We start from the raw sequence: 26,021 nt of genomic DNA on the forward strand, positions 1-26,021 counted from the left end.
GTCCCAGAGAGGAGGGTCACGCCCGAGGTGCTCACCTACTGCCTTGAAAAACCTTTGCAAACAAAGGTGCCCAAGCCTGAACTTGAATTCAAGACCCGAACCAAAGCCAGGTTAAGGGATTAGTCTACAGCTAGCAACCGTCTATTGGACGACTGACTGCTCTGTGCCAGGCACCGTGCCGGGCACAAGAAGCAATTCAAGTTTAATGTCTGGTGGTCTCCAACGTGCCAACATAAAAACCCGAAGCCCTAGGACCAAAGTGTGTTCTCCAGCTCTGTGAGTATTTGAATTCCTTATAACAGGGTGGGGGGTTGAGGGGGGCGCTCGCGTTAAGGAAGCGGGGACCGATTCTCTCACGCCTGCTTCTTTTCTTCCCCGTCCCACTCCCGGGTTCCGCCTTCCTCGAACCAGGACCAATACCACACAACTGTGCGAACACCAGCTGCACGGTCCACAACAGGCTCGCTTTCTGCAGACAACCTCACAGGAATATGACATAACACCTTGCTCCCCACGAGGAGTCCAGCTGCCCACGAATGACAGCCACGAAATCGCAAGCACGGATCACCCCTATATTACACCGAGCTCGCTTTGACTCTGCTTTGACTGCAGGCGCTTGGCCGGGTTCCGAAACCACACGGACGTGATACTTCTCAACGCGAGAATACCAACAAACCAACCATCAAGGTGAAAACGCAACACACGGAAAAGAATCCAGCGAGAAAAACAAATCCGCACACACCACCACAAAAACGGCCTACAATAAAGTGAAAACAAAATCGACACCTTTTCCAGCTCGTTGAAAACTAGGAGCAGACACACACCAAAGCACAAAACGTTCTTTTTTTTGCACAAACTTATTAGCCTTGTAAAGACAAGGGCCCCAAAAATTGATGCGTCACTCGGAATTGTTCCTGTCCACCGAAATCTTTAGTAAAAGGCGAAAAACTTACACGTTTTCAAGAAAAACCACAGAATGGTATAACCTCTCACACAGTCCTCGGCTAACTGGAAGTCCCAAGGAACCAACGGTAACTATTTATCCCCACACAACGAGTGAGTCCTGCCATTATTTCAGAAAATTCTCTAAAAATACCCTGATTTCGAGCGGGAGCGGGAGTCAAAAGAAATAGAAGAATCTAGCTTTTGAAAGGAGGCAAGATCCCGACTGCAATGCACTGTGGGTATGTAAATGAAGCAGGGTCACGAACCCCGCGCTTTGGCAAATGCCTTCCTTTATTAGTTGTCCTGCTCGGTCTAGAGCCACCACCAGGGGGCGGAGCAGAAGACAGATAAGAATATAGTCGCCGAGTCCAACCAGAAAGTCTGTTTTATTTTGTTTTTCTTTTTTTTAAAGGGACGACATTTATTCCTTTTCCAAATGTTACAGTAACACCAGGAGGAAGAAAATGGTCTTAGCAGTTAGAAAAAAAAAAAAGTGCAAATCTGGGGTTTCGCCGTAAAAAGTTATTTACAACAGGGCTTACCCTGGTGGCGCCTTGGCTGGGAGTCCGCCTGCCAATGCAGGGCACACGGGTTCGTGCCCCGGTCCGGGAAGATCCCACATGCCGCGGAGCGGCTGGGCCCGTGAGCCATGGCCGCTGAGGCTGTGCGTCCGGAGCCTGTGCTCCGCAACGGGAGAGGCCACAGCAGTGAGAGGCCCGGGTACCGCAAAAAAAAAAAAAAAAAAAAAAAAGTTATTTACAACAATGTGGGGGGAGGGAAGACAAGAAGTTTCTTCACATTACAGACCTCTCCCCAACCCCAAAGCTTAATATTTGCTTACAAGTCAAAAAAGAGACACAGTTGGTTCACAAGCTGGAGGTTGGAACTTGAGTAACACACTTAGAAAAACCTAGACAAGGGCAGCGTCCTCCCCAGCCCAGGTGCCACTGTAGGCACAGCACAAGAGACTACAGACAGCAGGGGAAGGTGGACACTCAGGGTTTGGGAGTGTAGGCACCCCCGCCTCTGGCTCAGGGATTTGGGGAGTAAACATAACCTACTTGGAGAAGAATCGGGGAAGACAACCAGCAAACTGCCTTCTGCGCGGCTGGGGACAGGGAAGGAGGTAGGGCCAGGGGCAGGAGAATTTCACATCACTAACCTAACTTGGGAAACCGCAAGGGACCATCTTCAACTGGCCTTAAGAGCAAGAGCAGATGGATGATGGTGTTGCCGAAATATCAGCTTCCCTGTGCACCACTGCCGAACAGAAATACGGAGACAGAGATTTTGGAGGAAGAGAGAGATGGCTTTATTTTTCTGCCAGGCAGAAGGGAAGACACAGCAGGCTAGCGCCTGAAGAACTGTGCGCCCATCTCCTTCGGGAATCGGAAAAGATTTTATATGTGGGGCTCGCAGCCTGGCATATATGATAAGGATCAAAATAGTGAAGGTCTTGCGTTCGTCTTCTTCCTGCATTATTTCTAAACCGTGACTGCTGGCATCAGGCAGCCCGGTAACTGGGTCGGTTTGTCTCGGGGCTGTTGGCCTGCTGCGCCCATTTTTCTGAAATGCAAATGCTACAGGGGGTGATTTGCTACAAGGCAGTGCAGGATGTAATTCACATAGTGTTAAAGAGTCATAGGTTTGGGATGTCCCTGGTGGCACAGTGGTTAAGAATCCACCTGCCAATGCAGGGGACACGGGTTCGAGCCCTGGCCCGGGAAGTTCCCACATGCCAAGGAGCAACTCAGCCCGTGTGCCACAACTCCTGAGCCCGAGTACCACAACTCCTGAAGCCCGCGTGCCTAGAGCCCGTGCTCTGCAACAAAAGAAGCCACCCAATGAGAAGCGCGCGCACTTCAACGAAGAGTAGCCCCCGCTCGCCGCAACGAGAGAAAAGCCCGCGCGCAGCAACAAAGACCCAACGCAGCCAAAAATAAAAGGAAATACATAAATTTATTTATTTATTTTAAAGTGATTCAGTGGGGGATTCCCTGGCGGTCCAGCAGTTAGGACTCGGTGCTTTCACTGCCGCGGCCCAGGTTCGATCCCTGGTCGGGGAGCTAAGATCCCACAAGCCGAGTGGCACGGCCAAAAAAACAAAAGTGATTCAGTGAATAAATCTTCATTTTTACCAAGGATCCCCATACATAATCAAGGAGCAGATACATAATCAGTGAAGGCTCAAGCATTTAGTGCCAAGTGAAGACGCAGAACCAGGTAGCTGTCTCCTGGAGAGCTTGGTCCCATGTGGGCAGAGAATGCCACTGGTGCTCAGGGAAATTTCATTAAAATATCCTCATCCATTCATTTTTACCCTGAATGTTCACCTAGCCACTTCTTGCTGCAGGAAAAGCTATCTGAGGCACAGGCTGGCATTTTTTCCAGGGCATCCTGGCACTAAGGTGCCACCAGCTTGTGCCTGGGAAGAGCCCAGCTACTACTGAGAGCTGTGCTGCAGCTGACCAGGCCCCTATAGTCAGATATGAGGAGGAGCCAACCACTCAGACCCCAAAACCAAGCAGCACGAATTCAAAAGAAAGGAAGAAAAGGTTTCACAACCAAACAATAAAAGAACAAGGGAGAAAGACTTGGGGATTGCAGGCACCAGGCTATAGCTGCCAAGTGGCCAGAGGCATCCCAGGCTGCATTTTTATCCAGGTGGGAGAGCGTTTGGGTGAAGACGGGGAGGCTCAGTGTCCTGGTCCCTTTCCCTCCACAGGGTTGCTGGCTCTGTGATGCCAGATTAGAACCATATCTGAGCAATAAGAGGTTGGGGTAGGGTGTAGTTGGGATTATGAGGGCTACCCCAGGAGACCTGGATGAAAGAGAAAGTGCCGAAGCAGTGGCCAGCTGTTTCTGAATCAGGTTGGCCCACAGAGGAAAGGGGCTGTCCCAGAGGCCTGCCCCCAGAGTACCAAGCACTGGAAGAGGTGGCACCACACATCCTTGAGGATCTTCCTCGTGGGAGAGTAACTCTTTGATTCTGTGATTGGGAAGAACAGGCTGAGACCAAGTGGAGTTCATTCCAGGAATGCAAGGCTGGTTCAACATCCCAAAGTCAACCAATTTTATCTACCAAATTAACAGACTAAAGAAGGAAAATCACATTATTGTATATCAATCATTGCAGAAAATGCATGTGACAAAATTCAAAACTCATTCGTACTTTAAGAATCTCAGAAAAACAGTACTAGAGAAGAGCTTCCCTGGGAATTCCCTGGCGCTTCAGTGGTTAAGACTCCACAATTTCACTGCCAAGGGCCTGGGTTCAATTCCTGGTTGGGGAACTACGATCCCACAGGCCATGTGGCATGCCGGGGGCGAAAAAAAAAAAGAAGGAGAAAAAGAAAGGGTGAGAGAAGAACTTCCCCAGCATGATACAAAGCATCTACAAAAAAAACATTTACAGCTAACATTGTACTTAATAACTAAAGACTGAATGCTTTCCTCCTAAAGTCAGGAACAGAGGCACTGTGTCTGCCACAGGATTACTTCTAGCAAAAGAAAAATAATCCTAGGAGATGATTCTCTACAGTTCTTCCACGTTTCTGCATACCTTGTAAATGAAATAATAACTGTTCTTTGTTACAGACTATCTTTTCAAGGATGTTTGTTTAGCACACAGCTTTGGAAAATAAAGACAGTTTCTGAAATCCCCTGGTGGCGCAATGGTTAAGAATCTGCCTGCCAATGTAGGGGACACAGGTTTGAACCCTGGTCCCACATGCCACGGAGCAACTAAGCCTGTGTGCCACAAGTCCTGAGCCTGTGCTGTAAAGCCTGCGAGCCACAACTACTGAGCCTACATGCCACAACTACTGAAGCCCGCGTGCGTAGAGCCTTGTGCTCTGCAACAAGAGAAGCCACCACGATGAGAAGCCCATGCACCGCAATGAAGAGTAGCCCCTGCTCTCCACAACGAGAGAAAGCCCGTGCGCAGCAAAGAAGACCCAATGCACCCATAAATAAATAAATAATAAAGACTATAAATTTAAAAAAAAAAGAACACAAGACAGTTTCCCCTTTCGAGCAAAGGCAGGCATGCTTACTGACTGCTGTATAATATTCAGGTTCTCTGAAATCAGGGTTCCTCTGCGTAATAAAATCCATTGCATAACCAGGCGTTCATGTGTGTGTGTGTTACTCCCATGGGACTTGGGGGAAAAGGGAACTGATGCAAAAAGAGAAAACCCATATAATCAATATGAAGACTATAAAAGGAGACATCATTATAGATGGTACATTCATTAAAATGATTTTTTAATGACATTATGAAAAGTTCTTGCAATATGTTTGAAAATTTCGATGAAAACAGCGAGAGAATATAATTTACCAAAACATACTCGGGAAGTAGAAAACCCACCCTATCCTCTAACCATTAAAGAATATGAATCAGTAATTAATTTTTTCCATAAGATCAGAAGTTTCAGAGAATTCTATCAAACGTTCAAGAAAAAATTATAGTCTTAAACTCTTCCAGAGATTAGAAAAAGATAGTACATCTTTTCAAAAAATCCCTTTCACAGATTATCCTGCAGTAGTGGCCATAGCACAGGAATAGACACCAGTCTTGGAGAGTTACAGTCAGTTAAGGAAAGAGTGGCAAATGTAGCTAAGTGTACTCTGGTCTCTCTTCACATCACTTGTCCTATTTTTTTCTTTCGGCTGACGTTGGGTCTTCGTTGTGGTGCGCGGGATTCTCTTTGCAGTGGCTTCTCTTGTTGTGGAGCGCTGGCTCAGTAGTTGAGGCACGCGGGTTCAGTAGTTGTGGCTTGCGGGATCTAACATGCAGGCTCAGTAGTTGAGGCACACGGCCTTAGTTGCTCCGCACCGTGTGGGATCTTCCCAGGCCAGGGCTCAAACCCGTGTCCCCTACATTGGCAGGCGGATTCTTAACCACTGTGCCACTAGGGAAGCCCCAGATGGCTTGTCTTTTACCTTTTACCAAAGATTTTGTGGAGAGGAATGTGTGGGAGGTTGCCTTCTCACCTAAGGGAAAATTTCCAAGGTTTCATCTGTTAAGTATGACCTTCGCTATACTTTTTTGTAGATAGCTCTCACCACACTGAGATTCAATTTTTTCAAACTTTCTTTCTATTAAGATTATATATGTGCATTGCTAGATTGCACATTATTCCTTTTATATACTGCTAGACTCAATTTGCTAATATTTTGTGTAGAATTTTTGCATCTATCTTCACGAGTAAGATTGCTATATAACTTCTCTAGAGCCTCACTTACAGCTGGGGGCAGGGAATCTGAGAACGCAGTTCCCAGCCTACAACTTAAACTTGGAACAGCTTCTAAAACAACAAGTTGCCTGTATCTGCTATTTCTTAACTGGGAACCTCTTTATATTTCTACACATCACCCATTTGTCTTTGAAAACCTACATACGTAACGCTTATTTAAGTAAAACCTCAAAAGATTCCACTACCAATTCTCAAGTGTTTCTCTCCACGAAAGTCTTTGCCAAGACAAAAAAGATTTCATTAAACTGGGGAGAAATGTGTATGTGTGAACACTGCATGTCCATCCTCCCGTATACTCGTTGGTCCCCCAACGTTTGTGGTGCCTTTGTACCTACCAACAAAAACTTGTCTTCCATTGTAGAGAATTACCCCTAAACATGTTCTTACTGGGTAAAATCTCCTGACAAGAAAATAAAAGGTGGGACTTCCCTGGTGGCGTAGTGGTTAAGAATCCACCTGCCAACACAGGGGAGAAGTGCTCGGACCCTGGTCCGGGAAGATCCCACACGTTGCTGAGCAACTAAGCCCGTGCACCACAACTACTGAGCCTGAGTGCCACAATTACTGAAGCCCCCGCGCCTAGAGCCGGTGCGCCACAACAAGAGAAGCCACCGCAAGGAGAAGCCCGCGCACTGCAACAAAGAGTAGCCCCCCTGCTCGCCACAACTCGAGAAGGCCCGTGCACATTAACAAAGACCTAACGCAGCCATAAAGAAATAAATAGATTTTTTAAAAAATTTTTTTAAAGAAAATAAAACATTAATTTTTGTTTTTCAAACAGGTAATACTGTTAATATTTCTCACATAGTCTACACTGCATTCTGGTATGCAGATGAGCTAGAAGTGGAGGGGCCAAAAGCACTTGACTCTGCAGCTGGGGGGACAGCTCATCTCTAAGCCCTGTCTTCCATGCAGCAAGCACTTGTGTTCACCCGCTGTCCTATCACACCACATTACCTGCCCGCTTCCAGCTCTGCCTGTCTGGGGTTCCTTTCTCTTTACAAAAATATTCAGTCCTCTGCCATCTTCCCAGGCTCTCCCACAGCCCACTGACCCCTTTTATAGCACTTGTCACCTCGGCCCCTGCCCTGGTACACCCCACACACAGATCGGCCTGGGCGCCGGCGGCAGGAGGGACTGCCCTGGCTTGGGCTTCTCCACCTGGCACCCTTCCGTCCCCTTTCCTGCCCTTCCAGTCAGCCTAAGAGCCTGACCGCAGCCTGCAGCCTCCATCTGCCCACGCCCAACTCCAAGTCCAGGCTGCCCTGGCATCCAGGCCAGCTCCCCGTGCTCCTGTCCTCAGGGCAACGCCGAGGACTTAGAGGTGAAAATAGACAGCATTCAGGCGGACATCTTGGCGACCAAAAAAGTCAATGTCACCAAAGGTGAGTGGGGTGTGAGGGGGCCTGGGGCAGAGGTGCGGGCGGCACCCAGACTCAGGCTCATCTCCCTGTCCCCAGAGCTGTATCTCAGTGGCCTCTCCGACAGCACCATGAGCTTTTACTTGGGCCATTGTAATCAGGGTCAGGTGGCCTACATCACACACTTCCAGAAAGAGGCTGTGGAAGCAAAGGACTAACAGAGCCTCCAAGGCAAGCCAGGAAGCCGAGGCTGTGTGGCAGGGAAGCCTGGCAGAAGGAAGGAGCCAGGGCCAAGCTCCGGTTGACTCCTCTTGGCCCTTGGTGGGAGGCTGGGGTTCTGCCCGCCAGAAGAGGAAAAGGAGAGCTGGCTGGGAAGGGTTCAGTAAACAAACGGTCTTGCTACCTATCTGGTGTCCGTGTGTGGAGGGCAGAGGGAGATCTAGTGAGAGTCATGATGATGGGTCGGGGTGCCTCTGCCCACCAAGGATAAAAGCTGGTCTGAGGGGAAGGACCACCAACGTCGTAGAAGATTCAAGGGCACAGCCTGAGGAGCGGGCCTTACCTCAGCTCCCTGCTGGCCCCTGCGCTCTCCCATCCAGGACACCACACCGACCTGGTTTTTCTCCTGCCTCTCCGGTTGCTTCCTTTCATTCTCTTTTGCTGGTTCCTCCTCTTCAACCCAGTTTCCTTCAAGGTGGAGTGAGGCAGGACTCTGTGACCTGGAGCCTCATCCCTACGTTTACACCCTGGGGATTCCATTGCCTTAAATACCACTTCTGTGCAACGGCTCCCACAGTTCTATTATTTCCAGATAAACATTTCTATGTCATTGTGTTGTCGACGAATAATTTAATCAGTTGATCTAAGAAAGCAATGGAAAATTTTATTCGAGTTAAATTGTGGCGTATAAGCCGGGAACAGCCTCTCAGAAAGCTCCAAGAACTGTTCTGCCTGTGAGAGGTCAAAGCACAGTTATCCAGGGCTTTGTACCTTAAATGAAATACACAGTGACATTCACACAATCCAGATCAACACCTACAAAGCAAGTAGTGGGTCATGGGTCATCAGGGCCCCTTACAAGATCAAAAAGGAAGGTTATCTCCTAAGGACTTACCTCATTGATACTAAGAGAATGTTGCTTTTTAGAGTTGAGCAGGTATTTCTGCCGATGGGGAGGTTGGTCGATGCATGGTGCAGATACGCAATGCACAGTAGAGGGAGGAGAGGAGGCCAAAGGGCAGAGGAAAACTTTTATGTTCAAATTTTCCTTGACTCGCTTTAGAATATGGATTTATATTTCATCAGTGTCCAAAACTGACCTCCCAGTCCTGTGCCATCTTCCCCAACTCAACTGATGGCAACTCATCCTTCCTGCCACTCAGAACAAAATCATGGTGTTCTCCTTGATGTCTCTCTTTAACCTCTGGATCCATCCTGTCTGTTGACTCTACCTTCCTAATATATCCAGAATCCAACTATGTCTCACTACCTCCATTGCTAATACTCGGGTCCAAGCCACCATCATCTCTCCTCTAGATGACTCTGCTTTCTGCCCTATTCTCTTTGTCAACACAGTAGCCAGAGTGCTCCTTGTAAACTTCAGATTCTGATTCTTCAGATTCTTCAGCCAAATAAATAAATATTTTTCAAAATAAATATATAAAAATGAAATTTTAAGTATAATACAACTATCCAAAACAAATATACGTTACATGAAATTTATTACTATACATTTATTTTCCCCCATCGTTTTATTTCCAAAAGTTCAAAACTACAAAAAGTTGAACGAATGAGTACCTATGACACATTTTGTTTCTCTCTCTCTGTTTACTGGGCTATTTGAAAGTTTCAGATATCATGACATTTCACTACTAAATATTTCACATTACTCGTCTACTAAGAATAAGGCCGTTCTCCTGCATAATTACTATATCATTATTGTGGTAATTTGAGTCATAGCTTCCAAATACATCCACATCCTAATCCCAGGAACCTGTAGATATGTTACTTCACATGGTAAAAGGGATTCTGCAGGTGTGATTAAGGATCTTGAGATGGGGAGATTCTCCTGGATTATCTAGGTGGGCCCCAGGTAATTACGAGGCTCTTTATACGGCAGGAGGATCCAGAGTTATTTAGCAGATGACACGACAGAAGCAAGAGATTTGGAGTGCAAGGAAGGGGGCACAGGCCAAGGAATAAAGCCAGCTTTCTAAAGGCAAGGGAATAGATTCTCCCTTGAAGCCTCTAGAAAGAAGGCAGCCCTGTCAACACCTAATTCTAGACTTCTTACTTCCAGAAGTTGTTTTAAGTCACTAAGCGTGTGATAATTTTTTATAGCAAGAAGAAAACAAATACGGTTATTAATTGGATAATGTCACGTGAAATAGAGTTCATACTAAAATTTCCACAAAGGTACCAAAAGTGTACCTTCTGCTTTCTTCCTGCCTTCCTTTTCTTGGTTTGTTATGGCGTTTTGTTCAGGATCCAGTTAAGGTTTGTATATTGCATTTGATTGTCATGCAGTATAAGCTTTTATTTTGTCTAACTTATGTATTGTACTTATTTGGGGCTGTGTTAGGTCTTCGTAGCTGCGCGCGGGTTTTCTGTAGTTTCGTGGAGCGGGGTCTGCTCTTCGTTGCAGTGCGCGGGCTTATCACTGCGGTGGCTTCTCTTGTTGCCGAGCATGGGCTCTAGGTGCGTGGGCTTCAATGCTTGTGGCACTCAGGCTCATTAGTTGTGGTGCCCGAGCTTAGTTGCTTCACACGGCATGGGGGATCTTCCGGGACCAGGGCTCGAACCCATCTCCCCTGCAGTGACAGGCAGATTCTTAACCCGTGTACCACCAGGGAAGCCCTAAGCTTACTTCTAAAATTAAAATTTATAGCAATTATTTGCGGTCTTGATGCGCATTAGAAACTGGAAACTACAGATGATCTTGAGCATTTCTTTTTTTTTTTTTTTTTTTGGCCGGGACACGCGGCCTGCTGAATTTCAGTTCCCCAACCAGGGATGGAACCTGCGCCTTCTGCCATGGAAACGTGGAGCCCTAACCACTGGACCGCCAGGGAATTCCTACGATTTCTTATTTTTAACAGTTCTAGTTTTAAGGCTAAACTACCTCATCAGAAAGTAGTATATATAAAATATATATCATACAAAAATCAACCAACTATACTTCAATTTTTTGGAAGTTTTTGGAAAAGCCAAGTTATACAAGTGCAGCGGTTAGAACCACACTCCCACAGAGGTGAGCCTCGCTGGAGGTGCGCACATACTGCCTGGAAAAAACTTTTGCATACAGATGTGCCCAAGCCTGAACTTGAATTCAAGACCTAACCAAAGCTAGGTTAAGCGAATAGTCTGCAGCGAGCAACCGGCTACTGGACGGCTGACTGCTCTGTGCCAGACCGCGTGCCGGGCAAAATAAGCAGATCAAGTTTATTGTCCCTGGTGGTCTCCAACGTGCGAAGTCAGACCCGAAGCCCTAAAAACAAAGTGCGTTCTCAAGTTCTGTAAGTATTTCAATTCTTTAAAATTGTGGGTCCGCTCGCGCGAAGAAAACAGGGGGCGCTTCTCTCGCGCCTTTTTTTTTTTGTTCCCGGCGTCGCCTTTCTCAAAACAGTATCCATACCGCCACCCCAGAACACCACGCGGACTCCGCGAGCAACAGCTACATCAAGTTCGCCTAAAAACAACCTCACAGAAACATGAGACAACACGTTACTCCTATCGATAAGTGCAATTGTTTATGAATAACAGTCAGAAACCGAAAGCAAGGCTCGCAACTGTATTACAGCGCTTCGCCAACCAGTTTAAATGCAGGCGCCCAAATGCTTGGCCGGAGTCCAAAATCACACGGATATCACGCTTCTTATCGCGAGACCACCACGAACAACCATCAACGTGTGGAGACACGACATAAACGAAAAACAAACCCGGAGACACCATCAGAAAAACGGTCTACAACTAGTTCAAAACAGCATTGTTTATCTTTTTTAACATGTAGAACACTACCACCAGAAACACATCAAAGCACAAAGTATATCTTCTTTTGCACACATTTATTAGCCTTGTAAATACAAGGCCTCAAAAAATTGAGTAAAAACTCGGAATCGTTTCTCTCCACGGAAATCTTTAGTAAAAGGCGAAAGATTTATGCGTTCTGAAGAGAAACCAGAGTATGGCAACATAACCTCTCACACAGTCCTCGGCTAACTCGAAGTCCCAACACACCAATGGTAACTATTTTCCCGCAAACAACGAGTGAGTTCTGCAATTATTTCACACAATTCTGTGAAAATATCCTGATTTCCAGCGGGGGCGGGAGTGAAAAGAAATAGAAGGTTAGAGCCTTTTGAAAGTAGGCAAGATCCCGAATGCAATGCATTGTGGGTATGTAAATGAGGCTGTCACCAACCTCGCGCTTAGGCAAATGACTTCATTTATTAGTTTTCCTGCTCGGTCTAGAGCCACCACCAGGGGGCGGAGCAGAAGCCAGATAAGAATATAGTCGCCGAGCCCAACCAGAAAGTCTGTTTTATTTTATTTATTTATTTATTATTATTTTTTTTTTTAGCGGTACGCGGACCTCTCACTGTTCTGGCCTCTCCCGTTGCGCAGCACAGGCTCCGGACCCGCAGGCTCAGCGGCCATGGCTCACGGGCCCAGCAGCTACGCGGCATGTGGGATTTTCCCGGACTGGGGCACGAACCCATTTCCGCTGCACCGGCAGACGGACTCTCAACCACTGCGCCACCAGAGAAGCCCCTGTATATTGCATTTGATTGTCATGCAGTATAAGCTTTTTTTTGTCTGTCTAACTTATGTATTGTACTACTTTGGGGTTGTGTTGGGTCTTCGTTGCTGCGCGCGGGCTTTCTCTAGTTGCGTGGAGCGGGGGCTGCTCTTCGTTGCGGTGTGCGGGCTTCTCACTGCGGTGGCTTCTCTTGTTGCCGAGCACGGGCTCTAGGCGCGTGGGCTTCAGTGCTTGTGTCACTCGGGCTCAGTAGTTGTGGCACGCAGGCTCTAGAATGAATACAGGCTCAGTAGTTGTGGTGCCCGGGTTTAGTTGCCTCGCGGCATGTGGGATCTTCCGGGACCAGGGCTCGAACCCGTCTCCCCTGCAGTGAGAGGCGGATTCTTAACCCCTGTAGCACCATGGAAGCCCTAAGCTTACTTCTAAAATTGAAATTTATAGCAATTATTTGATGTCTTGATCCACATTAGAAACTGGAAACTACAAATGATCCTGAGAATTTCCTTTTCTTTTTTTTTTTTTTTTTTTTTTTCTTTTTGGCCGCGTCGCGCGGCCTGCTGGGTTTCAGTTCCCCAACCAGGGATAGAACCCGCGCCCTCTACCGTGGAAACTTGGAGCCCTAACCACTGGATCGCGAGAGAATTCCTAGGATTTCTTATTTTTAACAGTTCTAGTTTTAAGGCTAAACTACCTCATCAGAAATTGTATATATAAATATGTATCATACAAAAATCAACCAACTATACTTCAATTTTGGGGAAGTTTTTGAAAAGCCAAGTTACACAACTGCCGCAGTTAGAACCACACTCCCAGAGAGCTGGGCCTCGCCGAAGGTGCTCACCTACTGTCTTGAAAAAACTTTTGCAAACAGATGTGCCCAAGCCTGAACGTGAATTCAAGACCGAACCAAAACCACGTTAAGCGGATAGTCTACAGCGAGCAACCGTTTACTGGACGACTAACTGCTCTGTGCCAGGCCGCGTGCTGGCCACAAGAAGCACTTCAAGTTTGTTGTGCCTCGTTGTCTCCAACGTGCGAAGATAAACCCGAAGCCCTAAGAACGAAGTGCTTTCTCCAGCTCTGCATTTCAATTCCTTAAAACTGTGGGGCCGCTCGGGCGAAGAAAGCGGGGGTCGTTTCTCTCGCACGTGTTTCTTTTCCTTCCCGGGCGCCGCCTTCCTCAAACCAGGATCGCTACCGCCTCTCCAGAACATCACACGGGCTCCGCGAGCACGAGCTGCACCGTGCACACCAAGGCCACCTCCTGAAAACGAACCTCACAGAAACACGACACAACTCCTTGCTCCCACCGAGAAATGCAGCTGTTTACAAGTAACAGTCAAGAAACCGCAAGCACGGCTCACCACCGTATTACACCGCTGCGCCAACCCGTTTAACTCCAGGCACTTGCCGGGGCCCGAAATCACACGGACATCACGCCGTTTGTCGCGAGAACACCAACACAACGAACATCAACGGGGAAAGACAACAAACGAAAAAAACAAACGCGGACAAACCATTGCAAAAATGGTCTACAGCTAAGTCAAAACAGCGTTCGTATTTTTTAAGTGGATAGAATACCATCAGCAAAAATACACCAGAGCACAAAATATTCTCTCCTTTATACACAGATGTCAGCCTTGTAAAAACAAGACCTCAAAAAATTGAGTAAAAACTCGGATATTGCTTCTCTCCACGGAAATCTTTAGTAAAAGGCGAAAGATTTATGTGTTCTGAAGAGAAACCAGACTATGGCATTATAACCTCTCACACAGTCCTCGCCTAACTAGAAGTCCCAACACACCAATGGTAACTATTTTCCCGCAAACAACGAGTGAGTTCTGCAATTATTTAACACAATTCTGTGAAAATATCCTAATTTCGAGCGGGGGCGGGAGTGAAAAGAAATAGAAGGCTAGAGCCATTTGAAAGTACGCAAGATCCCGAATGCAATGCACTGTGGGTATGTAAATGAGGCTCAGTAACCAACCTCGCGCTTCGCCAAATGCCTTCCTTTATTAGTTTTCCTGCTCGATCTAGAACCACCACCAGGGGACGGAGCAGAAGCCAAATAGGAATATAGTCGCCGAGTCCAACCAGAAAGTCTGTTTAATTTTGTTTGGTTTTTTTTAAAGGGACGACATTTATTACTTTTCCAAATGTTACAGTAAGACCAGGGGGAAGAAAATGGTTTTAGCAGTTAGAAAAAAAAAAGTGCAAATCTGGGGTTAGGCCGTTAAAAGTTATTTACAACAATGTGGGGAAAGGGAAGACAAGAAGTTATTTCACATTACAGACCTCCCCGCAGGCCCAGAGCTTCAAACTTGCTTACAAGCCAAAAAAAGAGACACAGTTGACTCACAAGCTGGAGGTTGGAACTTGAGTAAGACATTTAGAAAAACCTAGACAAGGGCAGTGTCCCCCCAGCCCAGGTGCCACTGTAGGCACAGCACAAGAGCAAGGGAAGGTGGACACTCAGGGTTTGGGAGTGTAGGCACCCCTGCCTATGGCTCAGGGATTTGGGGAGTAAACATAACCTACTGGGAGAAGAATTGGAGAAGACACCCAACAAACTGCCTTCTGCGCGGCTGGGGACAGGGAAGGAGGTAGGGCCAGGGGCAGGAGAATTTCACATCACTAACCGAACTTGGGAAAAGCAAGGGACCATCTTCAACCGGCCTTAAGAGCAAGAGCAGATGCATGATGGTGTTGCCGAAATATCAGCTTCTCTGTGCACCAATGTCTAACAGAAATACGGAGACAGAGATTTTGGAGGAAGAGAGAGATGGCTTTATTTTTCTGCCAGGCAGAAGGGAAGACACAGCAGGCTAGCGCCTGAAGAACTGTGCCCCCATCTCCTTCGGGAATTGGAGAAGATTTTATATGTGGGGCTCACAGTCTGGCATATATGATAAGGATCGAAATAATGAAGGTCTTGTATTCTTCTTCTTCCTGCATTATTTCAAAACAGTGACTGCTGGCATCAGGGAGCCCAGTAACTGGACCGGTTTTTCTCGGGGCTGTTGGCCTGCGACCATTTTTCTGAAATGCAAATGCTACAGGGGGTGATTTGCTACAAGGCAGTGCAGGATGTAACTCACATCGTGTTAAAGAGTCATGGGTTCGGTATATACATGGTGGCAGAGTGGTTAAGAATCCACCTGCCAATGCAGGGGACACGGGTTCGAGCCCTGGCCTGTGAAGTTCCCGCATGCCAAGGAGCAATTCAGCCCGTGTGCCACAACTACTGAGCCCGAGTGCCACAACTCCTAAAGCCTGCATGCCTAGAGCCCGTGCTCTGAAACAAGAGAAGCCATCAAATGAGAAGCCCGCCCACTTCAACAAAGAGTAGCCCCCGCTTGCCGCAACTAGAGAAAAGCCCGCGCGCAGCAACAAAGACCTAACGCTGCCAAAAATAAAACGAAATACATAAATTTTTTTTAAAGTGATTCACTGGGGAATTCCCTGGCGGTCCAGCAGTCGGCACTTGGTGTTTCACTGCCACAGCCTAGGTTCGATCCCTGGTCGGGGAGCTAAGATCCCACAAGCCGAGTGGCACGGCCAAAAAAACAAAAGTGATTCAGTGAATAAATCTTCATTTTACCAAGGATCCCGATACATAATCAAGGAGCAGATACATAATCAGTGAAGGCTCAAGCATTTAGTGCCAAGTGAAGACGCAGAACCAGTCTCCTGGAGAGCTTGGTCCCATGTGGGCAGAGAATGCCATTGGTGCTCAGGGAAATTTCATTAAAATATCCTCATCCATTCATTTTTACCCTGAATGTTCACCTAGCCACTTCTTGCTGCAGGAAAAGCTATCTGAGGCACAGGCTGGCATTTTTTCCAGGGCATCCTGGCACTAAGGTGCCACCAGCTTGTGCCTGGGAAGAGCCCAGCTACTACTGAGAGCTGTGCTGCAGCTGACCAGGCCCCTATAGTCAGATATGAGGAGGAGCCAACCACTCAGACCCCAAAACCAAGCAGCACGAATTCAAAAAAAAGGAAGAAAAGGTTTTCACAACCAAACAATAAAAGAACAAGGGAGAAAGACTTGGGGATTGCAGGCACCAGGCTATAGCTGCCAAGTGGCCAGAGGCATCCCAGGCTGCATTTTTATCCAGGTGGGAGAGCGTTTGGGTGAAGACGGGGAGGCTCAGTGTCCTGGTCCCTTTCCCTCCACAGGGTTGCTGGCTCTGTGATGCCAGACTAGAACCATATCTGAGCAATAAGAGGTTGGGGTAGGGTGTAGTTGGGATTATGAGGGCTACCCCAGGAGACCTGGATGAAAGAGAAAGTGCCGAAGCAGTGGCCAGCTGTTTCTGAATCAGGTTGGCCCACAGAGGAAAGGGGCTGTCCCAGAGGCCTGCCCCCAGAGTACCAACCACTGGAAGAGGTGGCACCACACATCCTTGAGGATCTTCCTCATGGGAGAGTAACTCTTTGATTCTGTGATTGGGAAGAACAGGCTGAGACCAACCGGGGTTCATTCCAGGAATGTAAGGCTGGTTCAACACCCCAAAGTCAACCAATTTTATCTACCAAATTAACAGACTAAAGAAGGAAAATCACATTATTGTATATCAATCATTGCAGAAAATGCATGTGACAAAATTCAAAACTCATTCATACTTTAAAAATCTCAGAAAAACAGTACTAGAGAAGAGCTTCCCTGGGAATTCCCTGGCGCTTCATTGGCTAGGACTCCACGCTTTCACTGCCAAGGGCCCGGATTTAGTTCCTGGTTGGGGAACTATGATCCCACAAGCCATGCGGCACGCCAGGGGCACGGGGTGGGCGGGTTGGGGGGAAGAAAGAGAAAAAGAAAGGCTGACAGAAGAACTGCCCAGCTTGATGAAAAGCATCTACAGAAAAAAACATCTACAGCTAACATTATACTTAATAACGAAAGACTGAATGCTTTCCCCCTAAATTCAGGAACAGAGCCACTGTGTCTGCCACAGGATTACTTCTAGCAAAAGAAAAACAATCCTAGGAGACAATTCTCTACAGGTCTTTCACGTTTCTGCATAACTTGTAAATGAAATACTTACTGTTCTTTCTTCTAGACTATCTTTTCAAGGATGTTTGTTTAGCAAGCAGCTTTGGAAAATAAAGATAGTTTCTGGACTTCCCTGGTGGCGCAGTGGTTAAGAATCTGACTGCCAAAGCAGGGGACACAGGTTTGATACCTGGTCCGGGAAGATCCCACATGACACGGAGCAATTAAGCCTGTGTGCCACAACTGCTGAGCCTGCGCTGTAAAGCCTGCGAGCCACAACTACTGAGCCTGCGTGTCACCACTACTGAAGCCCGCACGCCTGGAGCCCGTGCTCCGCAACAAGAAAAGCCACCACGATGAGAAGCCCGTGCACCGCAACGAAGAGTAGCCCCCGCTCACCACAACTAGAGAAAGCCCGCATGCAGCAACGAAGACCCCATGCAGCCATAAATTAATTAATTAATTAATTAAAGGTCCATAAATTTTTTTAAAAAGACAAGAAAAGAAAGACAGTTTCCCCTTTAGAGCCAAAGGCAGGCATGCTTACTGACTGCTATATAACATTCAGGTTCTCTGAAATCAGGGTTCCCCTCTGTAATAAAACCCATTGCATAAGCAGGCATTCACCTGTGTTACTCCCATTTGACTTGGGGGAAAAGGGAACTGATGCAAAAAGAAAAAACCCATATAATCAATAGGAAGACTATAAAAGGAGACATCATTATACATGGTACATTCATTAAAATGATTTTTTAATGACATTATGAAAACTTCTTGCAATATATTTGAAAATTTAGATGAAAAGAGCAAGAAACTATAGCTTACCAAAACATACTCGAGAAGTAGAAAACCCACACTGTCCTCTAACCATTAAAGAAAATGAATCAGTAATTAATTTTTCCCATAAAATCAGAAGCTTCAGAGAATTCTATCAAACATTCAAGAAAAAATTATAGTCTTAAACTCTTCCAGAGATTAGAAAAAGATAGTACATCTTTTCAAAAAATCCCTTTCACAGGTTTTCTGGAGGAGCGGCCATAGCACAGGAATAGACACCAGTCTTGGAGAGTTACAGTCAGTTAAGGAGAGAGTGGCAAATGTAGCTAAGTGGACTCTGGTCTCTCTTCACATCACTTGTTCTTTTTTTTTTTTCGGCTGCCATCGGGTCTTCGTTGTGGTGCGCGGGCTTCTCGTTGCAGTGGCTTCTCTTGTTGTGCAGCGCTGGCTCAGTAGTTGAGGCACGCGGGCTCACTAGTTGTGGTTTGCGGGCTCTAGAACGCAGGCTCAGTAGTTGTGGCGCACGGGTTAGTTGCTCCGTGGCATGTATGATCTTCCCAGGCCAGGGCTTGAACCCATGTCCCCTACATTGGCAGGCGGATTCTTAACCACTGTGCCACCAGGGAAGTCCCAGATCGCTTGTCTTTTACCTTTTACTAAAGATTTTGTGGAGAGGAATGTGTGGGAGGTTGCCTTCTCATCTAAGAGGGAATGTTTCCAAGGTTTCATCTATTAGGTATGACCTTTGCTATAGTCTTTTGTAGATAGCTCTTACCACACTGAGATTCAATTTGTTCAAACTTTCTTTCTATTAAGATTATATATGTGCATTGCTAGATGGTACCTTATTCCTTTTACATACAGCTAGACTCAATTTGCCAATATTTTGTGTAGAATTTTTGCATCTATGTTCACGAGTAAGATTGCTATATAACTTCTCTAGAGCCTCACTTACAGATTGGGGCAGGGAATCAGAGAACGCAGTTCCCAGCCTACAACTTAAACTTGGAACAGTTTTCTAAAACAACAAGTTGGCTATATCTTCTATTTCTTAACTACGAACCGCTTTATAGTTCTACACATCAGCCATTTGTCTTTGAAAACCCACATCCTTACCCTTATTTAAAGTAAAACCTCCAAAGATTCCACTACCAATTCTCAAGTGTTTCTCTCCACGAAAGTCTTTGCCAAGACAAAAAAGATTTCGTTAAACTGGGGAGAAATGCATATGTGTGTACCATGCATGCCCATCCTCCCATATACTCGTTGGTCCCCCAACGTTTGTGGTGCCTTTGTACCTACCAACAAAAACCTGTCTTCCATTGTAGAGAATTACCCCTAAACATGTTCTTACTGGGTAAAATCTCCTGACAAGAAAATAAAAGGTGGGACTTCCCTGGTGGCGTAGTGGTTAAGAATCCACCTGCCAACACAGGGGACACGGGCTCGAGCCCTGGTCCGGGAAGATCCCACATGTCACCGAGCAACTAAGCCCGTGCAACCCAATTACTGAGCCCGAATGCCACAACTACTGAAGCACCCGCACCTAGAGCCGGTGCGCCACAACAAGAGAAGCTACCGCGAGGGGAAGCCCGTGCACTGCAACAAAGAGTAGCCCCCCTGCTCGCCACGACTCGAGAAAAGTACCCGTGCACACTAACAAAGACTCAACACGGCCATAAATAAATAAATAGATTTTTCAAAATTTCTTTTAAAGAAAATAAAACATTAATTTTTGTTTATCAAACAGATAATACTGTTAATATTTCTCACGTAGTCTACACTGCATTCTGGTATGCAGATGAGCTAGACGTGGAGGGGCCCAAAGCACTTGACTCTGCAGCTGGGGGGACAGCTCATCTCTAAGCCCTGTCTTCCATGCAGCAAGCACTTGTGTTCACCCGCTGTCCTATCACACCACATTACCTGCCCGCTTCCAGCTCTGCCTGTCTGGGGTTCCTTTCTCTTTACAAAAATATTCAGTCCTCTGCCATCTTCCCAGGCTCTCCCACAGCCCACCGACCCCTTTTATAGCACTTGTCACCTCGGCCCCTGCCCTGGTACACCCCACACACAGATCGGCCTGGGCGCCGGCGGCAGGAGGGACTGCCCTGGCTTGGGCTTCTCCACCTGGCACCCTTCCGTCCCCTTTCCTGCCCTTCCAGTCAGCCTAAGAGCCTGACCGCAGCCTGCAGCCTCCATCTGCCCACGCCCAACTCCAAGTCCAGGCTGCCCTGGCATCCAGGCCAGCTCCCCGTGCTCCTGTCCTCAGGGCAACGCCGAGGACTTAGAGGTGAAAATAGACAGCATTCAGGCGGACATCTTGGCGACCAAAAAAGTCAATGTCACCAAAGGTGAGTGGGGTGTGAGGGGGCCTGGGGCAGAGGTGCGGGCGGCACCCAGACTCAGGCTCATCTCCCTGTCCCCAGAGCTGTATCTCAGTGGCCTCTCCGACAGCACCATGAGCTTTTACTTGGGCCATTGTAATCAGGGTCAGGTGGCCTACATCACACACTTCCAGAAAGAGGCTGTGGAAGCAAAGGACTAACAGAGCCTCCAAGGCAAGCCAGGAAGCCGAGGCTGTGTGGCAGGGAAGCCTGGTAGAAGGAAGGAGCCAGGGCCAAGCTCCGGTTGACTCCTCTTGGCCCTTGGTGGGAGGCTGGGGTTCTGCCCGCCAGAAGGGGAAAAGGAGAGCTGGCTGGGAAGGGTTCAGTAAACAAATGGTCTTGCTACCTATCTGGTGTCCGTGTGTGGAGGGCAGAGGGAGATCTAGTGAGAGTCATGATGATGGGTCGGGGAGCCTCTGCCCACCAAGGATAAAAGCTGGTCTGAGGGGAAGGACCACCAACGTCGTAGAAGATTCAAGGGCACAGCCTGAGGAGCGGGCCTTACCTCAGCTCCCTGCTGGCCCCTGCGCTCTCCCATCCAGGACACCACACCGACCTGGTTTTTCTCCTGCCTCTCCGGTTGCTTCCTTTCATTCTCTTTTGCTGGTTCCTCCTCTTCAACCCAGCTTCCTTCAAGGTGGAGTGAGGCAGGACTCTGACCTGGAGCCTCATCCCTACGTTTACACCCTGGGGATTCCATTGCCTTAAATACCACTACTGTGCAACGGCTCCCACATTTCTATTATTTCCAGATAAACATTTCTACGTCATTGTGTTGTCGATGAATAATTTAATCAGTTGATCTAAGAAAGCAATGGAAACTTTTATTCAAGTTAAATTGTGGCGTATAAGCCAGGAACAGCCTCTCAGAAAGCTCCAAGAACTGTTCTGCCTGTGAGAGGTCAAAGCACAGTTATCCAGGGCTTTGTACCTTAAATGACGTACACAGTGACATTCACACAATCCAGATCGACACTTACAAGGGAAGTATTGGGTCATGGGTCATCAGGGCCCCTTACAAGATCAAGAAGGAAGGTTATCTCCTAAGGAGTTATCTCGTTGATACTAAGAGAATGTTGCTTTTTAGAGTTGAGCAGGTATTTCTGCCGATGGGGAGGTTGGTCGATGCATGGTGCAGATACGCAATGCACAGTAGAGGGAGGAGAGGAGGCCAAAGGGCAGAGAAAATTTTTTATGTTCAAATTTTCCTTGACTCGCTTTAGAATATGGTTTTATATTTCATCAGTGTCCAAAACTGAACTCCCAGTCCTGCGCCATCTTCCCCTATTCAACTGATGGCAACTCATCCTTCCTGCCACTCAGAACAAAATCGTGGTGTTCTCCTTGATGTCTCCCTTTAACCTCTGGATCCATCCTGTCTGTTGACTCTACCTTCCAAATATATCCAGAATCCAACTATGTCTCACTACCTCCATTGCTGATACTCAGGTCCAAGCCACCATCATCTCTCCTCTAGCTGACTCCGCTTTCTGCCCCATTCTCTTTGTCAACGCAGCAGCCAGAGTGCTCCTTGTAAACTTCAGATTCTGTCACTCTGCTCAGAACCTTGCAGGGCTCTCCATTTCACTGAGTAAAGCCCAAGCCCTTACTGTTATGGCCTCCAGGGTGATCTAGTCTCCCATGACTTCTGAACTCTCTCCTACTTCTCTCTCTCTCTTCTTCACTGGGCTCCAAACACATTGGCTGTGTGGTTCTTGAAGGTGACAAAACAAGCTCCTGCTTTAGGGCTTTTGTGCAGACTTTTCTGCTCAACACATGAGAGAGGTTCTATTCCTAGAACCCTCACCCCAGGTGTCTGCATGGCTCACTCCTTGACCTCCTTTCAACTCTTTACACAAAAGGTATCTTCTCAGGACTTACCTGGTGGTGCAGTGGGTAAGAAACCGTGCTCCCAATACAGGGGGCCAGGGCTCGATCCCTGTTCAGGGAACTAGATCCCACGTGCATGCCATAGCTAAGGAAGTGGTGAGCCACAACTAAGGAGCCTTCCTGCCGCAACTAAAACCCGGTGCAACCAAATAAATAAATAAATTTAAAAAAAAAACAAAGTTATCTTCTCAGGGACAGGTACCCTTTTTTAAGTCGCATCCCACACTACCAACCCCTATACTCTGACCCCCAACGCCTACCACTGCTGTTTTTTCCATAGCACTTATTTATGTGTTATTTATTTATTGTCTGTCTCCCCACCTGAATGTAAGCTCCAGTAGGGCAGGGATATTTGTTTTCATTACTGATATGTCCCAAATGCTGAGAACAATGCCTGGCACATATGAATGAACGACCGAGTTACTGGGAGGGAATTGTCCCTCAAAGTCAGAGGCCATGAAGTCAGATGGCAGTAATTCTCCAGGGTGCCACAAGAGGGCATCACCGGCCCTGATCTTGTTGGTCAAAGGCAGCCCAACTTACCCCAAACTGGGATTTTTGAGCCTCAGCTTTCCTCTATTTGGGCAGAGGGAGGAGAGAAAAGCTAACGAAATATCGGTATGTTTTCCATAAAGCTAAATGGATTTCCTGTTTGAAAGACGTGTCCTGTCCTTTGGTGTCAAGTCACTCTTACTGTTTTTAGTCTTGGAATGGCCTTTTTGTAGAATCATGATTTTAAAAACTAGTACCCCAGAAATTTTTTGGAAATTTTAATAATAGGAAAATCCAAAAATCTGGAAACCACTGGTCTAAGACGATAACACTTTAATAACAATGGAACTTTAAAACATGAAATCTTAGGGGACTTCCCTGGTGGTCCAGGGGCTAAGACTCTATGCTCCCAGTGCAGGGGGCCCAGGTTCGATCCTTGGTCAGGGAGCTAGATCACACATGCTGCAACTAAGGGTTCTCATGCCGCAGCTAAAGATTATGCGTGCCGCAGTTAAGACCTGCCTCAGCCAAATAAATAAATATTTTTCAAAATAAATAAATAAAAATGAAATCTTAAGTATAATACAAATATCCAAAAGAAATATACGTTACATGAAATTTATTACTATACATTTATTTTCCCCCATCGTTTTATTTCCAAAAGTTCAAAACTACACAAAGTTGAAAGAATGAGTACCTATGACCCATTTTCTTTCTCTCTCTCTCTTTACTGGGCTATTTGAAAGTTTCAGATATCATGACATTTCACTACTAAATATTTCACATTACGTGTCTACTAAGAATAAGGCCGTTCTCCTCCATAATTACTAGATCATTATTGTGGTAGTGTGAGTCATCGCCTCCACATACATCCACATCCTAATCCCAGGAACCTGTAGATATGTTACTTCACATGGTACAAGGGATTTTGCAGGTGTGATGAAGGATCTTGAGATGGGGAGATTCTCCTGGATTATCTAGGTGGGCCCCAGGTAATTACGAGGGTCTTTTTACGGCAGGAGGATCCAGAGTTAGGAGATGACACGACAGAAGCAAGAGATTTGGAGCACAAGGAAGGGGTCACAGGCCAAGGAATGAAGCCAGCTTTCTAAAGGTAAGGGAACAGATTCTCCCTGGAAGCCTCTAGAAAGAATGCAGCCCTGCCAACACCTTAATTCTTCACTCCTGGCCTCCAGAAGTTGTTTTAAGTCACTAAGCGTGTGATAATTTGTTACAGCAGCAAGAAAACAAATACAATTATTAACTGAATAGCGTCACGTGAAATAGAGTACATACTAAAATTTCCACAAGGGTACCAAAAGTGTACCTTCTCCTTTCTTCCTGCCTTCCTTTTCTTGGTGTGTTCTGGGGTGTTTGTTCAGGATCCAGTTAAGGTTTGTATATTGCATTTGATTGTCATGCAGTATAAGCTTTTTTTTGTCTGTCTAACTTATGTATTGTACTTATTTGGGGCTGTGTTGGCTCTTCCTTGCTGCACGCCGGCTTTCTCTAGTTGCGTGGAGCGGGGGCTGCTCTTCGTTCCGCTGTGCGGGCTTCTCACTGCGGTGGCTTCTCTTGTTACCGAGCACGGGCTGTAAGTGCGCGGGCTTCAGTGCTTGTGTCATTGTGGCTCAGTAGTTGTGGCATGCAGGCTCTAGAATACAGGCTCAGTAGTTGTGGTGCCCGGGCTTAGGTGCCTCGAGGCATGGGGGATCTTCCGGGACCAGGGCTCGAACTCTTGTACCCTGCAGCGAGAGAAGGATTCTTAACCCCTGTACCAGCAGGGAAGCCCTAAGTTTACCTCTAAAGCTAAAATTTATAGCAATTACCTGCGGTCTTCATCCACATTAGAACCTGGAAAGTACAGATGATCTTGAGCATCTCCATTTTTTTTCTTTTTCTTTTTTTTTTTTTTTTTTTTTTGGCCGCGTCGCGCGGCCTGCTGGGTTTCAGTTACCCAACCAGGGATAGAATCCGCCCCTCTGCCGTGGAAGCGTGGAGCCCTAACCACTGGACCGCTAGGGAATTCCCAGGATTTCTTATTTTTAACAGTTCTAGTTTTAAGGTAAACTACTTCACTAGAAACTATATATAAATATGTATCATACAAAAATCAACCAACTATACTTCAATTTTTTTGAAGTTTTCAGAAAAGCCAAGTTACACAAGTGGAGCAGTTAGAACCACAATCCCAGAGCGGTGGGCGTCGCCGAAGATGCTCACGTACTGCCTTCACAAAACCTTTGCAAATAGATGTGCCTAAGCCTGAACTTGAATTCAAGACCTAACCAAAGCGAGGTTAAGCGGTTAGTCTGCAGGTAGCAACTGTCTATTGGACAAGTGACTGCTCTGTGCCCGGCCCCGTGCCGGGCACAAAAAGCAGTTCAAGTTTATTACGCCTGGTGGTCTCTAACACGCGAAGATTAACCCGAAGCTCTAAGAACAAAGTGCGTTCTCCAAATCTGTGAGTATTTGAATTTTTTATAACTGTGGGGCCGCTCGGGTGAAAAAGCGGGGGTCGCTTCTTTCGCGCCTCTTTCTTTTTCTTCCCGAGAGCCGCCTTTCTTAAACCAGCATCGATATTGCCTCCCCAGAACACCACACGGACTCCGCGAGCACCAGCTGCACCGGCCACAGCAAGCCGGCCTCCTGAAGAGAACTTCACAGCAGCATGACAACTTGCTCCTACCGAGAAGTGCAGGTGTTTAAAAGTACAGTCAAACCGCAAGCACGGCTCGCCACTGTATTATAACATCGCTCTACCAACCAGTTAAACCCCAGGTGCTTGCCTGGGATCCAAAATCACACTGACATCACGCTCCTCCTCGTTAGAACACGACCAGGACAACCATCAAGATAGAGACACCACAAACAGAAAAACAAACTCCTGGAGAATAAACAAACACGGACACACCATCACAGAAACGACTTATAATTCAGTCAAGACAGCGTTGCCACTCTTCCCAACGTGCGAAACACTACTAGGAACGACACACCAAACAACAACACATTCTCTCTTTCGTACAAACTTACTAGCCTTGCAAAAACAAGGCCTCAAAAAATTGAGTAAAAACTCGGAATCGTTTCTCTCCACGGAAATCTTTAGTAAAAGGCGAAAGATTTATGCGTTCTGAAGAGAAACCAGAGTAT

The 26,021-nt window shown here is 46.8% G+C and overlaps 4 non-coding genes across 4 annotated transcripts; all 4 read right to left on the minus strand.

The window, feature by feature from the left end:
- Window positions 1-862: 862 nt before the first annotated feature.
- LOC132484852 (U5 spliceosomal RNA) lies at window positions 863-978 on the minus strand. The gene has a single exon (XR_009531385.1). It is a non-coding gene; the product is annotated as a U5 spliceosomal RNA (small nuclear RNA).
- A 10,655-nt stretch (window positions 979-11,633) lies between these two features.
- LOC132484831 (U5 spliceosomal RNA) lies at window positions 11,634-11,749 on the minus strand. The gene has a single exon (XR_009531372.1). It is a non-coding gene; the product is annotated as a U5 spliceosomal RNA (small nuclear RNA).
- Window positions 11,750-13,959: 2,210 nt separating this feature from the next.
- On the minus strand, window positions 13,960-14,076 carry LOC132484834 (U5 spliceosomal RNA). Its single transcript, XR_009531375.1, has one exon. It is a non-coding gene; the product is annotated as a U5 spliceosomal RNA (small nuclear RNA).
- An 11,829-nt stretch (window positions 14,077-25,905) lies between these two features.
- Window positions 25,906-26,021, minus strand: LOC132484830 (U5 spliceosomal RNA). The gene has a single exon (XR_009531371.1). It is a non-coding gene; the product is annotated as a U5 spliceosomal RNA (small nuclear RNA).

The sequence above is a fragment of the Mesoplodon densirostris genome, chromosome 2, assembly GCF_025265405.1.
Source record: "Mesoplodon densirostris isolate mMesDen1 chromosome 2, mMesDen1 primary haplotype, whole genome shotgun sequence".
In the NCBI taxonomy this organism is placed as follows: Eukaryota; Metazoa; Chordata; class Mammalia; order Artiodactyla; family Ziphiidae; genus Mesoplodon; species Mesoplodon densirostris.